The following is a 16,832-nucleotide window of genomic DNA, read 5'->3' on the forward strand; positions in this document are numbered from 1 at the left end:
AACAATTGATAATGATAAATACTTCAATAATGGACAATTTTGAAAGTCAGTTCCCATTTTAGAGAAATTACCATTAAAGAGAAGAAACATGAGGGTGTGATTATATGGTCATGATTATGAATGGACAATTTCGAAGGCAACTTAGGATTTTAAGTAATTAAGGTTAAAGAGAAGAAAGGTGAGGGTAAGATTACATGGTCATGATTATGATTAGCTTCTGATATAGATAGTAAAAAATTGAAATCTAACCTTAGATTTAAGGAGGTGAATCAACATTAAATTATAAACATAAAATAGAGTCATCAAAGAAATCTCTTGTATATGTAAAAATTGTTATTTATATGAATAACAAACATGTGATCTATTGTTTTTTCTTTTAGCTAGTACCTGCAACTTACTTTAAATATAACTAAATTAAAGTAAAAACCAATAAAGAACTAAAATTGCATATTGCAATAAGAAGACAATTGCATTTAGGCAAAATGATGTAATAGTCTTTGAGACATTTGTATATCCAAATGTGGAAGATTTACGGACAATGAACAATAAAAATAAATATAATGATTTAATATTCTTCTTATTTATTGTTTATTATGTATTAAATATATAAAAGATAAAAGGTATAAATTTAAAAGTCTTTAATTTAAATTTATTGTTTAATAAATACTAACTAAAAATATATTCATGATTATCGTGGAATTAGATTTATAAAAATATATTTAAATGATTAAAGAATAATAAATTATTTGTTGAATTTAAGTTTCTATGATCCATATCAAGTTTAATGAGAAATATTTCGGCGAAAATCACATTGTAATATTTGTGTCGACGCCTTTTGAACCAACCAGTGTGGTTCATTGTCAGGACAAGTTGAAGAACCAGATCATGGCTACAGGTTAAATAGGGAGAGCAGATATTCCAACACCTATATTTGACTCCTGTAGCCATGACCATGATCTGGTTCTTTGTGATGACCCCAGTAAATGTAAATGTGAATTTTACTTTGGTAAAAGACATTATGGTAGTGTTGTTATGTTTTAAAGAAACAAACTATGATAAACTAAATGATTGAATAAATTAAATATTTCTTGAAATGCTGGCAGCCTCTGGGAGGTGGATTTCAAAGAAAGAAATCAGTTGTAATAACTGATTGGAACTGCCCTCCCAAGCAGGAAAAGTCCTGGCTGTAGGGAGGAAGTTCTGTGCTGTTGGGACAGACAGAAGACAATCTTTCCTAAGGGAAAAGAGAAAAGAGAAAGACAAGGAAAGAGGTTAAGTCTGGTAGAGACCAGATAACCTGGCACATAGTGCACAGATCTTGTTGAGGGCTTGAGGCCTGCAAGATGGCTCGGGGGGAGATTACCGTCTGCAGGATGGATCTCATGGTTGGGAGGTAGAGCAAATTCAAGGTACGAAAGGCTGGCTTAAGTACCTGTTCAAAACTCTGGGAATCAGGTACGACTTCCAAACGCAGAGTTCCATTAAATGAATTAAGTGCAGGATGCACAGTAGATTTACAGTATCTAAGAATGACTGTGTTTTATTTCCAAGGTTGATGATATGTCAATGAAATAACTGCCTCAATATAGGTTAAATACGGACAGGTTATTATGGTTAGACATAGCCTGGAACCCTGCTATCTGTTGTCACAGTTACGCAGGTGTGAGTACTGTTAGACATGATCTGGAACCCTGCTATCTGTTATCACAGTTACGCAGGTGTGAGTGGTTGTTTAAACCACAGATCCAATGACATGCTTAAGGTAAAATAACGATGAGACAGAGTTAGTCTCGAAGTCAGAAGACGAATTTACAAACTAGTAAGCTGAACCCTGAAGTACCATTAACCGCTATTGAGACATTCTTAATATCAAAGATAAGTATAGCAAACCCGAGCTAAGAGTATCATGTACAGACGGAAAGTTCTGTGTGGTATCCATTAACAGACCCCGTAAACCTATGCATGGCGATAGGGTTCTGTGGAATAATGAACTAATAAACTATTCCAACCATAGAAAACGTGAACCATTCGGTTAATGTATGAAGACAGAACTATACCTTACTGATGCAGTCGCATTGAGAAATAGTACTGTACATTTACAGTCATCGAAAGAACGATTCAATACATAAATGGCAGCGAAACGAGATAACAAAACAAAGAAAACTGTATTCGTGACTGTATCAACATCGACTGTAACCATACCATCACATGCAAGCAATGATTTGCTCAATGAAAGGAAAACCGGTATGCCGTCTACAGTGAGTGGGTTTTACCCATAGCAACAGTATGAGAACGCTTAGACAATATCAGAACTATTCTGTGAAAATAAAAGAACAGTAGTAGTAAAGCGAAATGTAACTCATAGCTTCGCTGTTGCTAAAGCCGACAGGTCCTACTAATGGAAATATACATGGACTGTAAATAGAAAAAAAAACAATAACCGCGTATATATTATTCAACCAGAACATAACCCATTTCCATAGCTGAGTTCAGCATGCGAGCCAGTAGGAGGGTTCGAGCAAACCCTCATATCAAATATTTACAGTATAGAAAGTCTAAATGAAAACGAAACCCTGGTCGGGTATTCACATATGAAAACAATACACAGACGATTTCTCAAAAGAAGACAAGATAAACTGTATTCATAACTGGAAATGTACATCAGGGTCAGGCCCTGTATTAAAATATCTAGTCAGAGAAATCCCCAAATATCTAAACTGCCGAAAGGGCATCAGTCCATATCAACCATCAAATGACAGAGGAAACAGAGTACACGGGTCGCCACTAGCTGTGCGCCCGGTGCTCGATATAAAAGCAAGTCATGAACATACATGGGTGAACCGTGAGGGTTGCTCAGAAATACCTCAGCACCAGAGGAGAACATTCAACGCGCATACGACAGTCTGCCATATTCAACATGCGGCATATCAAACCAAGACCAATGAACTTTTAACTGTAGCAAAGGAAAAGGATGAGGGAGGGTTTAAACTTACCTGAGACCGTCGATAGGCAGAGTTAATGAGCCTGAAGGCTATGGTGCCGGTAGAGAAGGCCATCGAAACCGCCTGCATAACATGTCTACAAAGAAATACGTCATTTCGAATTTAAGAACAGACAAAGCTGGAAAAACATTAACGAAAGCTTCTGTGAATCACCTGAGAACATTGCTATGCGGATGTAAGCCGACTGTGTTCCTTCTCTCTGTGATAGGTCGAGGCGTGGTTGTAGTGCTGAAACCCCGAGCCAGCTCCAGAGCTCTGAGAAAAATCGAGAAATGACTGTGGAAATGAGTTCTGGGCTCGCGGGTTGGGGTTTTGAGCAGCCCCAAAAACCCTCGGACCATCTCAACCCTTCGATCATGGCAATCGATCTTGACCATTGATCTGTAGCGGGAAACCTGTGGCGGAGTATCCAAAGCTCCCAAAACCCGAAGTGTCACATGGCGGGGTGAGCAGGACATGCCACCTGCCATGTGCAGGACAGGCTCATAAAATCTGTGATGACCGGGCGCCTGCAATGGCTGCGGTCGGACACCTACCGCATTAAGTCAAAGTATATGTGCTAGGTAGGATCATGAGAGCTCGAGCTTAGTTGTAAAGCACATACGATCAGAACCATAAGAAACCATGTATTGCATATTCAGCGTGGTGATATATATTATGTTCTAAAGTATTGAAACCGATAGAAATAATTATTCACAAGGTTATAATGTTCAGGTCGGTAAATATACTATGTCAACGTATACATTCATGTGCAGTAACACATGGTTAAGAGATATTTACATGCATAAGTCAAACTTCGTAATGATGGGAAAAAAAAAAAATTATGTGTAAGTTTAGAGGTGTGACATTCTTCAACTTGTCCTGAAGATGAACCATACTAGTTTGTTCGAAATGCATAGACAAAAATATTACAATGTGATTTCCTCCAAAATATTTATCATTAAAATAAATTATTTTTTAATAATTTTTGAAATTATATAAATATTATATACAATAAATGTATTTAAAATTAATATATTTGTAGTTTTTAAAAATTAATATCCATAATAAATATTAATTAAAAATAATATAATATGTAAATTCAATAATATTAATATATAAATAAGGAGATGATGAATCGCACCCTTGAGAACCAGAATTATCTTTCTATTTTAACCAGCTCCAAAAAAACATGATTAATATATAAATAATAATTTTATGAAAGGAATAATTATTTCTACTTTCCTTTTTAATTTAATAAATAAAAATAAATATTAAATTTAAATATAATATTATTAAAATTATAAAATATAAATAAACTAAATATAATTTTGTATCATAATTTTTTTAATAATTAATTAAAAATTTTAATAATATAATTAAATGTTTAATTATATTTTATTAGTTTTATTTCTAAACATTTATTTAACTAATATTATTTGTTAATAAAAAATTAACTTTGCCAAATTAATATATACATTATTAAATTAATTTTTAATAATAGAATTAAATATTTTATTTTATTTTATTAATTTTATTTTTAAATATTTATTTAGTATTATAATTTTACTAAATTAATATATGCATTAAAAAAACATAATAGACGAAAAAATCCATTCAAATGATTTTATAAAATTATTTATTAATAAAACAACATAATGTGATGTATAAGTACCATATTATTTATTAAAATCAATTTTCCATATCATTAAGTGAACTAACGCATCAACTTGTACCATTGGCCGCTAAAACATCATTTTAAAATAAAACACCAACCAAATTAACTAATCACTATCTATAAAATAAAATTTAAAAAATATATATATATATATATATTTGTTTGAATATTATCTATAAAATAAAATTTAAAAAAAAAAAAAATATATATATATATATATATATATTTATTTGTTTCCAATATTCACAGGTTTAATTTTACACATTTTTGAATTCGTTATAGATTCACAATCTCACATAAAATTATAATAATTAAATTACTAAAGAAGAAGAAACGGATTAAATTAGATATATATTAGTCAATTTCATCTGTGATGTGATTAATTTTAAAAGAAAAAATGATTTACTTTAATAATTAGATAGCTTATTAAGCCACGGGGCTTTGGATTGACGGTGAATGGGTGCGTTGTTAAGGCACTCCTTGCGATAGGTCACTGGTTCAAATCCCCCGTGGGTACTTAGGTTAGTCTTAACTAGAAAAAAAATAATTAGATAGCTTATTAAAAAATGATATATATTAGTAAATTTCATGTGTGATGTGATTAATCTGAAAAATATATTTACTAAATTACTTTGTGAAAAATATTAATATTTTTCTTATATTTGTTGGAATATTCATTGAGCCTAAAGGTTCATTGTACAACTCAGTATGATGTGTAATCCTAACATATTTACTAAATTACACTGTGAAAGGTATTGATATTTTTCTTATATTTGTTGGGATCTTCATTAAACCTAGAAGTTCATTGTACAATTCAGTATGATGTGTAATCCTATCGGTCCATGGCCAAAGTTAGAATTTTGCTCATGTTACCTCAAAAAAAATCTAAATAATAACTAAACAAAATATTTAAATAATATCTACTTATAAAAAAATTACACTTAAAAAAATAAACCCTTCTTGACTCATTAACTCATTTTAAATCAGTATTTAAAAGGAATCTTTACTGAATATTAAACAAAAAAAATAGATTACAAAAACAACCCAGACTGTCATCGGCCTTGTGGTTAGCCATTAGTGATCTTGGTCATTTTCACCTTTGCCTTCTACACCTAAAATTATATTGCTCGATTCAAAAAAAAAGGAGTTGTCTACCGGGGCGCGGGCAAAAGGAAATGTCTTTTTCAATTAAAAAACGATATGTATCACTGAATTTCATTTAGTGCACTCCGTGAAAGCTGTTAATATTTTCCTTCCGTTCTCTGGGAACATCAATGTTGCACCTGGGAAGGGTGCGCAGATTACAGAGACTGCCAAGACTGTCACTGGCCCTGCTTGGGCAGCGATTCGTGCCATCGACCACTTTCGGGTGCTCATTCACATCTGCAATTGTTCAGGATTTAGTTTTTCAACAACTACTGCTAAGGTTTTAAATGGAAAATTCGGACCGCTCTATGTACAGCTGCATACATTACCAGCATATTTAGGGCCGGCACTAACAACCCTAGATCTTGTCACGGGCGTCAGCTTTGCTTCAGCAGGATCGGGCTATGAAAATCTCACTGCGCAGGGCGCCGTATGTGCACGTTACCCTTATATTCATTATGTTGAGGATTTCTTTGGGAACTTTGAGTGCAGTGACAGACCCCGGTATTTTTGTACTCCGGTATTTTTGTACTGAACAAAGTATGAAAATGAAAAAAAAAAAAAAATGTTTATGGTGATAAATAACAGCTGGGGAGCTGGGGAACAGTGATGGTTGTGTAAAAATGGAAAAATGTATTTTAAATTAATAGATTTATTTTGAATAAGTATTTAATATGAATTTTTGATTTAATTTTTCTATTTGTAAATTTTTTTTATAACTTTATATAATTTAAATGTTTTGTATAATTATTTATTTTATTTTTATTATTTTAATAAATAACAACTTTACATATCATATTAGCTTGTAGAATAAATCTCTTGGATCCATCATAGTAAAATAATAATGAAATTAAAAAAAACAATTTGATTGTAAGATAAATTTTGGTATTTTTATATCAAATAAAAGTATCAAACCCAGAAAAAATAATGATTAAGTTATGAGCTTTAAAACGCAGTTTACATTTGAATGACATAGTTGGCGAATGCAAGAGAGATTCTGGTATTTTTATATGGAATAAAAGTATCAAACGCAGAAAAGATCATGATTAAGTTGTGGGCTTTGAAAAACAGTTTACGTTTGAATGACATAGTTAAGAAATACAAGATAGATTCTGGTATTTTTATATTGAATAAAAGTATCAAACCCAGAAAAAATAATGATCAAGTTATGGGCAGAAAAAATAATGATTAAGTTATGGGCTTTGAAAAACAGTCTAGATTTGGATGACAGAGTTGACAGAGTTGGGAAAACATAAGTAAAATTGTAATGAAAATGTAAAGACACATATAATAAAATTAAGAAAAAAAAAAAAAAATCAAGTCATAAAAATATTGTTAATTTTTTTTTAATTTAAATTATTATTTATTTAAAAAATATATATTCAAATAAATATAAAAAGAATGGATAACCATAATTTTCTAAAAAAAATATAATTATAAATTTTCCAAATATAAATTCCCACTCATTTTAATTAATTAATTATAATTATCTTTTAAAATAAATAATTAATAAAACAACAAAATATGATCTCATCTATAAAATTTAAAATCTATAAAAATTGCTTTTTAAATCATAGTATGTTCAACATTGATAATTAATAAAATAAGCTATCAGGAAAATCGTATTTATTGAACATTATTATTATTTAACTTTTAATAATATTAAATCTATGACTTTAGATATATTTATTTATGGTCAATATTTTATAATAATTTAATTCTTATTTTTTTCCCTAATTTTTTAAAGTGAAATTTTATTCATTTATCAAAAAAAAGTACATTAATAGCAAAATGCAGGGTTTCGACCAGTTTTGTTGACTACCACGATTAGCATATGACAAAGAAACAAAAGAACATGTAGAGACACAATCCACAACTTATGAGGCCAAAAGCACCAGAAAACACATAAAACAAGTAAAACGCTTCTAACTATGCTCAGTCATTGGAAGTAATAGAAGCAGGATTCTCCGGAGCAGTCCTTGGAGGAGGAAGAGGATGGAAGGAACACTGTACATGTTCTTCGAAGTGAGTCATCCATGACTCCAGCTTCTCCACGTTCTCGGATAACAGATTTTGACCATGCCATACCACCACGACCCGCTTCCGAACATGAAACTGAAAATAATGCATCTTTGTCATATCCCTCGCGTAACTCAACATAAAATGAGTTATGAGTTAGTTACAATTCCTCACGTAACTCATCATAATTAACAGTTATGAATAGTTATTCAGTTTCGGAACTGATCCTTAACATCCGGAACTGATTCTTGATATTAGAAGGGGATGAGATCGATGAGGGGGGGCATTACTTCACATCTGGTTAATTCTCCACTACGAAATCGATGGAACGATTATTAACTGAATCTGTTTAACAGCATTGGGATGGAGTATGCGCAAAGCAAAGATACCACGGTCCCACGGGCCCGTATGGCAGTTGAGGAAATATGAGTGGTTGCGAGCAAAACAAGGGAAGGGGTGTTGCATTGATTAATCCAGTGGTCACCATACAAACTGGGCGCGCATTCGGAAAGAAAGACTCCGTAAGAAAGACTCCGTGTAACTGTCGCAGACCAGCGATGGAGATTGGGTGCCAACCAAGAACGTGAGACTGAATATCTCAGAGCGTTCTATTGGTATCTTGGAGGGAAGAACGTGAGACTGAATATCTCTGAGCGTTCTATTGGTATCTTGGATGGAAGAGCGTGAGACTGAATATCTCTGAGCGTTCGATTTGTATCTTGGATGGCTTTATTCAAAAGACATTGGCTTTAGTGTTGGTCGCTCGGAGTGGAGGGTGAAAGCAGGAAGGGGAGGCCATCTGATGCGAACCATCAGATCTCATTCTTTTCTGTGGAGATCTTCTTCTGCGTATTCCTCTTCTCTGTGGTTGTTCCCTTTCTATCATTTCATCCTTTAAAATCTATGATGGCGAGCTTAATACCTGGAGAATCATCTGAAGGGTAAGACAGTTCTCTCCTGTGTGGTTTTCCTTTTTCTAAAATTACATCATTTGGGATCTACAATGGCGAGCTTAATACCTAGAGAATCATCCGAATGGTAAGTGAGTCCTCCTCTCTCATGGTTCCTAACATTGTATAATCTCAGCGAACTTCTTCTCACGGTCATGGACTCTGGCTGTGATTAACAAAGCTTGTCATTATTAATTTCAGATGGGTTGTTAGACAATGTGAAGTGTTCCAAACCTTAGTGGCTGATTATAAGCCATTGCTTTCTGCAAATACGATGGAACTCTGGCCTCAATGTCTTTGCACACAACATGCACCGTATTACGATTTTTGTGTTTCATATTTTCTGTGAATGCAGTGATCATTCTTAAACACCGTGAAAGAACCTCTCTCTGGGCGTCTCGTCCCTTTGATGTGATAAACTAATCACCAGTGTTACTGCAGGTTGATTGAACCTCACTATTGTGGGAAGGGTTAGCTAATGGCGTGCTTTTGGGCATATAGTATTCATTCTTGTAGCTTCTTTAAGAGAATACGTACTTCAAGTATGTGTTCTTTGTATGTTAGCCAGAATATGATAATATCTTGGAAAATAACCGTGGATAAGAAATGCATGTGCAAGGGCGCAGAGCAGTAGTGTGTTATATGTTTTACTTGTAAAACTATTGGATAGATCTCTTAGAGAGAGATATGTGTGAAAAGTGGAATAAGAATGTACTGGAATAGATGTACTAGTAGTAGTATGTGATGCTTGCTCATGCAGATGAGTAGATGATAAAGATCATTTTTAGAGGTTGTTTAATGGATTATTGATATTGTAACTAATCTTGTTGCCAAGATTGTTGTCAACAGCATTGACAGGAAAAGTTGGCGGTTGGTGCCAAAGGAAAGTAATGTTTGACATTGGCAGGAAAGGATTATTCATGCAGTATTGTCCATTGCTAGAACAATTATGCCACAAGGAATGTTGCATGTGGCGGTATGTAAATAAAAGATTACATGAAAATTTTATTAGCTTTTAGCTGGTTATGTGACAGCTTGATGATAATTCATTGTAAAGATTTTAATACAATGGTTAAGGGATGGAATCCCTTATAAGCCATTGAGTGAGGGGTGAAAACCCTCACGAGCGTTTAATAATAAGATTAAACGTTTGCTGGTTTTCACCCTACGGGGTTTCCAGGGTATATCCGTGTTCAAATGGTGTGATTGATGTGATTGCCTTATGTGTCTGTTGATAATGATGGGTTCTTAATGATGATGGTTCTTTATTTGATGTGACAACCATAATGTCTTAGTGCATGATTATCTAACATGATTAAGGATATTAAGAAATGGATGCATGGATTCATGAAACAGTTTATGTTATTACAGTGATGGTAAAGGTTATATAATGGTTATGAAACTTACCGTCCTTGATGGCAATTACTTGATGTACTAATGCATAGTATATTTAATGGTTAGTGCTGATTTGTGGAGTTGTGAATTGATTAATTACTTGTGGTAATTGTATAAAAATTCTAACTCCCTACTTTTACCTGCGAGGTTATCGGGGTATGTGACAATCTTGTTCAACGTAGCAATGAGCTCTTCATGTTCTTCCTGTCGTGGCCTCTCTGAAGTTTTCATAAAAAAAAATGCATTAGTAGCAAAGTGCAAGTAATCTCACCCCAACCAGTTTTATTGACTACCACGATCAACATACAACAAAGAAACAAAAGAACAACTAGAGACACAGTCCACAACTTATGAGGCCAAAAGCACCAGAAAACACATAAAACAAGTAAAACACCTATAACCATGCTCAGTCATCGGAAGTAATAGAAGCATGATTGTCTGGAGCAATCCCTGGAGGAGGAGGAGGATGGAAGGAACATTGTACATGCTCTTCGAAGTGAGTCATCCATGACTCCAGCTTCTCCACCTTCTCAGATAACAAATTTTGACCATGTCATACCACCACGACTCGCTCCCGAACATGACACTGAAAGTAATGCATCTTGTTCAGTGTAGCAATGAGCTCTACATGTTCTTCCTGTCGCGCCCTCTCTGAAGTTTCCAGACGGTCCAGTACAGACTGGATCAAATCCTGACAATTGTCCAAACATCAATGATGCTTTGTTGTTTCCCCATGCCCAGGTCGTCTTGCCTTCTCTCGTTTACCCATGCCACCTTGACGTGTTACTCCACCCCAATCTATAGTCTACGAGGTTCTCCCTCCACGACCAGCCAACAAGCCACCACGAGCCCCGGAAGTCGCACGACCCGAGCTACCAGCAGTTCAACCACCCCAACCAGAACTTGGAGACTCCTCTGCCGCCATGCCACCTGCAGGTGTGACCCCAGACCCCCCCTAATTCGTCGAAATTCGCTTAGACAAGGGAAGGGAACAAGTGTTACATGACTTAGGGCACATTATATCAAAACTAGTGACGCCAAGTAAAGGCAGAACGAGCCAACAATTATTAACACACACCAGAACTATGACTGCAGAGAGACTCCCCAACCACACCAAAAGGTCACTTACTTGCCTGACCAGGAGAATTACAGGAAGCCGAGAGACCAATCTAGTGGCAAGACATTTAACCATCGCCTCACAAACCCCAACCCCTCGGAAAAAGAGCATTGACTAAAAGACCTAAGGACAGACACGCGGAAGTCGCTTAAGAATGCATAACCTCGGAGGAGAGTCGCTTGAAAGGGTAGACCTGCTGCCCTGTAGACACATAGGAAAACCAAGAGTGAAGATACCCAACCACCCACAACAGGGCTCTCGGGTCAACCCAATAACCAGATGTCAAACCCTTATCCCGCTCAGAAAAGCTAGAGACCACACACGAGAAAAGAAATCGTCCAATTCAATGACCCTGATGCTGTACCCTCACCATATGAATAGTGAGTGACTCCATCCCTTATCTCTCTCGAATATGCTAACGGGGATCTAAGTGGGAGACCTATCTACCGCACCTCCCCAGACATGGACTACGTACGGGGTAGTACTCTTGGAAAGAAAGATGGAATATCACCCAGGCCGGGAACATAGAGTGAGTTGCGAATGTCACTCCCCCTTTAGCATCGACCACTATTACCTACCAATTGGGAGAGAGAGTCAGGTCCTTTCTTTCAGGACCTTCTTTTTCGCTCTGCTCAGGCTTTGAGGGGAAGAAAGAAATATAGGGGATGACCTTGAATAGTGAATAGTTCCTCTCCCTTTGGAGCTGCTCCTCGAGAATAGGTCCCATCCTTATCATGATTGGCCCAATCATGAGAGAAATATCATGACATGATCGGGGCGACCCCGATCATGAGTTAATAGGAAATCGGAAACGTACATTGGAAAGAGCACCGACTACGGAAGCGCCACCATTCCCAGACAGGGCGCCAACTACGGAGTTTAACATTGTTACCATAGCTCAACAGATGCCCATTAGACCGCCACCAAACCCAAACTTCATTCCAGACCAAAAGAGCACCACCCTCCATATACCAGCGACATTCGCCCACTCCCGCTCCCAACAAGGATGATGGGAAGTTCACACGCATTACATTAACACCTCTTGTACTTAGAACGACATGAGAGAGGACAAGGAGGTCGGCCTCCGCACCAATGGGCAAGTGTTTAACATCAACGACCACGCATATGGTTGCTTGTCTTGTTTATCACCCCCATCGAGGATATTTCCTAACCTTTGACTTAATCATTTATTTTCATTTTATTTATTTCTAATAACTATTTTCTTTGAACTTTCACCTAATTATTCATTTATTTTTATTTTTTTATTTTCTAGTTATTTTCTTTGACCTTTGACCTAATCTATGAGCTTGTAAGAAGTCTCCCCTTTTTTATTCTCTTCGGAGACATCCGATAAAATTGGAACGATATAGAGAATATTAGCATGGCCCCTGCGCAAGGATGACACGCACAAATCGAGAGAGATTTTCTTCATGAGAGGCACTCCATCCCAATGTGGTAGAGATGTTGTGATGTAATGTTTAACATTTTGACTATGGCGTAGTCTAACTTATAGACGAAATGACCTTTCCACCTGAATCCTTCAAGCAAGATTGTAATTTTTTGTTGTTTAAAATGCATAAATGGATTCAACACCTTGAAAAAACCCTTTGGCACTCAAATTCTACAGATTAAACAACTTAAACTCAAGTTTTTAAAAATCTCTACAACATTTTGATTAAAATTAAGTCATTTCATCAGTTAGTCTATGTCTTTTAACTAAATCAAATTAGATAAAAATAAAAATTAAATTAAATAAAAATATTAACTTAATGCAATGCAAACATTTTGAGTTGGTCAAATTAAAATTAAAATATAAAATAAAAATAACCCTATAAAAATAAAAATGGCTATGGTATTGACCCATGGTATTGGGAACACATGGTATTGACCATGGTATTCATGTCCTTTTGACGAGGTCAAATTAGATAAAAATAAAAAATAAATAAAATAAAAATATTAACTTAATGCAATGCAAACATTTTTGAGTTGGTCAAATTAAAATTAAAATAACCCTATAAAAATAAAAATGGCTATGGTATTGACCCATGGCATTGAGAACACATGGTATTGACCCATGGTATGCATGTCCTTTTGACTAAGTCAAAATAGATAAAAATAAAAATTAAATTAAATAAACATATTAACCTAATGCAATGCAAACATTTTGAGTTGGTCAAATTAAAATTAAAATAACAAAATGAAAATAACCCTATAAAAATAAAAATGGCTATAGTATTGACCCATGGTATGCATGTGGAATACAATGTATTTAAAGGAAAATTAAACCAGCCTAGATCCATCTTAATTTTGGATCTTCCAAATGCCAAGAGGGATCAAATCTCTTGATATGCAAACCTCTTTTAGAGTGAAAAGAGCTTTGACCCCTCTCTTCATAGATAGAGGTTAAGATGGATCTAGGCTAGCAAGAATAAATACTTATAATCCCTTGGAGCAGCTTAACTAGGATGGACATACAAATGATGGTGGACATACTACATGCCTAGAATTTGAAATGGTAAGAGCTAGAATCGACCCATATCAAACGTAAAAAAATCCTCTAATCAAAATAATAATAAAAATAAAAACTATATTAACTTAATTGCTTTTAAATATTAAAATCAAAATTAATAGGTTTTAAATATCAAAATTTACGTTTAATTTTTTTTTCAAGAAATAAAATAAATTTATTATTAAAATTGAATATCTCTCATATACTAGCATTGTATTTTTATTTTATCAAAGTTAATAACCAGTAGCTCTAGTCCAAGCAAAGTCCAAATGCTTCATTTTAATTTATAAACTTTTTCTTTTTCTTTTTAAATAATCACTTTAGATTTTTTTTATTTTAGCTTATTTTAATTTAAAATTTAGTTTAGAAAAATCAAGTGAGATACACATTTCAGAGAAATAAGAAATTTGCTCTCTGAAAAATTCAAAATTAAAAATCAAAATAAGGGCTGGTACTAAAAAGCCGTGGCCTAAAATGTCCTCTAACCAATATGGTTTATAAACGTCCTCTAACTATTTAAGGTAGCTAGTAAAACTGAAACATAAAACAATTTGCTGAATTTGCTAACACATTCTAAAACACGAAACAGTTGGTTTAGGTTTTATGCAGGTTTAGGGCTTCGGAAGCACAGACAGACCTGGGTAGTACCTGCAGAACTTTTTTGGCATATAAGAATTCAATGAGGTTGGTTAGTAGATATTGGCATCTCTTTGCTGCATCGATTGTTGTTTTATTGTTAAACATGAGCGATCGAAAAATATATTTGCAGCAAAATGCATTAAAATGTTTGCATGCATCATCAATCAAAGAAGACTTGTTTCATACTTCCTGGACTTGAGCTTGACGGTGCGAATGTCTTATTGATGATGATGATGGCAGTAAACTAGGGTTTCAGCAGGTGCATCTGGATGGATGAATACAATGTGCGTCTACAGATTGAGGTTGGGTCAAACACTGCCTTCCTTTGTTAATTTGGACCACAGGCGTCGGTGAGTGATGATCTATACGAAGAAATGTGGGGGAATCTGAAGGATTAATGGCTAAATATTGCAGGCCTAGGCATCCATGGCTATATCCCTCGTGTGCCCTTGCATTACTTGATTTGGTAGCTTAGTGTTCCCTCTTGGTTTGTAATACCAGTTAATTCGGCCCAATGCATGGCATCTGCCATTTTATGTCATTCGACGTGGCTTGTATGCAATTAAATTTGTTGAATTAGGGTTCTCTCTTGGTTTGTAATACCAGATAATTCGGCCCAATGCATGGCATCTGCCATTTTATGTCATTCGAGGTGGCTTGTATGCAATTAAATTTGTTGAATTAGGGTTCTCTCTTGGTTTGTAATACCAGTTAATTCGGCCCAATGCATGGCATCTGCCATTTTATGTCATTCGAGATGGCTTGTATGCAATTAAATTTGTTGAATTAGGGTTCTCTCTTGGTTTGGAATACCAGTTAATTCGGTCCTATTCATGGCATCTGCCATTTTATGTCATTCGAGGTGGCTTGTATGCAATTAAATTTGTTGAAATAAGGTTCCCTCTTGGTTTGTACTACCAGTTAACTCGGCCCAATGCATGGCATCTGCCACTTTATGTCATTCGAGGTGGCTTGTATGCAATTCAATTATTGAATTAGGGTTCCCTCTTGGTTTGTAATACCAGTTAATTCGGCCTTTTATGTCATTCGAGGTGGGTTGTATGCAATTAAATTTGTTGAAAGAGGATGACAGAGATCATGAACCATTACCAATTGCAAAGTTAAAAAAATTAGCCCGTATTGATGTACAATTAGACGGGAGAATAGTAATATATTCGAATCATGGTTTTGGCATCAGTTGTGTTGGATGGTAAAGGCTGAATTACTGAGAAGTTCGCGGTTATTTTGTTGGGTATTTTAGCCCTCTTCGTTTCTTCCAAACTGAAGTTTGGCAAAAATAGCCTCGCAACACTTAATAGTAGACATCATCCAGGGGATTGATATGCTTGCTTTGCCTTTTTCAAATCACTTCATTGGTTTTCCTTTAGGCTCTATAGAGCCCTTAGAGCAAGTTTAAGCACTCTCTTTTGTTTTAAGAAAAGTTTTTTCAGTTAATATGAAATATCCAGTAGTTCCAGGATGGAGGGCCCTTCAAAACATTGATGGATAGTTCTGATACAAAAGACTTCAAACCATTGATGGATAGTTTTGATACAAAAGACAATGAGGCAGACAAAATGCTTGTGATTGGAATGGGCTAAGGCACAATTAAGAAAATCTTATGGTTGAGTTAATCTAAAAATTGTGTACCCACTTCTGAATCGCCTTAAAAAATTGTAATTTTTTTTTTCTTACTATGTGGGGAATGAAGAATAACTTAGATAGTAAATTCCCACTAGCTATAAATAGAATTAATTAAGACCAAATAATTAATTAAAAGTGATTATAGAAAATTAATTTGATAAAAAGTGATTGATGGTTTTAAGATGACCTATGGTAGTGATCCATGGTAGTCTTATGGCCACCTCAATAAAAGAGAAGGAGGAACTCATAGACTCAATAAAAGAGGAGGAACTCATTCACTGGAGATTGGAAATTTGAATTTTGTGGGCTTTTGAAACTTTGTGTGAGGGTTTGTAGCTCTAAATATGGAGATTTTTAGTGGAGAAATTACCCACATTGGTTGATCAGGTCTAGGTTTGGTGTTGTAATAATACACACCCAAGTATAATTTTGTAGTAGAGGGTAATCATCATATTCACTGACATAAACCCTCACACAAAGCTCCAAGAACCCACAAAATTCAAATTTCAAATGCTTAGTGAATGAGCTCCTCATTTTCTTTTGTTGAGGTGGCCATCAAGGGTCATGTAAATACCATGGATCACCTTTTTCTATATTTACTGAAGTGATTTTTATCAAATTATTTTTTTGTAGTCACTTGTAAATAATTATTACCTGGTATTTCTCAATTAATTCCAATTTGTGGCCCACAGAAATCTACTAGCATGTTATGTTGTTTTCATTCCTCACATCTTGAAAAAAAGGCATTACATTT

General features: G+C 34.8%; 1 non-coding gene across 1 annotated transcript; it reads left to right on the plus strand.

The window, feature by feature from the left end:
- Positions 1-12,617: 12,617 nt before the first annotated feature.
- LOC149203639 (U6 spliceosomal RNA) lies at positions 12,618-12,720 on the plus strand. The gene has a single exon (XR_016254045.1). It is a non-coding gene; the product is annotated as a U6 spliceosomal RNA (small nuclear RNA).
- Positions 12,721-16,832: the final 4,112 nt, after the last annotated feature.

The sequence above is a fragment of the Pinus tabuliformis genome, chromosome 2_1, assembly GCF_031772625.1.
Source record: "Pinus tabuliformis cultivar Carrire ecotype Pingquan chromosome 2_1, CPIR1, whole genome shotgun sequence".
Taxonomy (NCBI): Eukaryota; Viridiplantae; Streptophyta; class Pinopsida; order Pinales; family Pinaceae; genus Pinus; species Pinus tabuliformis.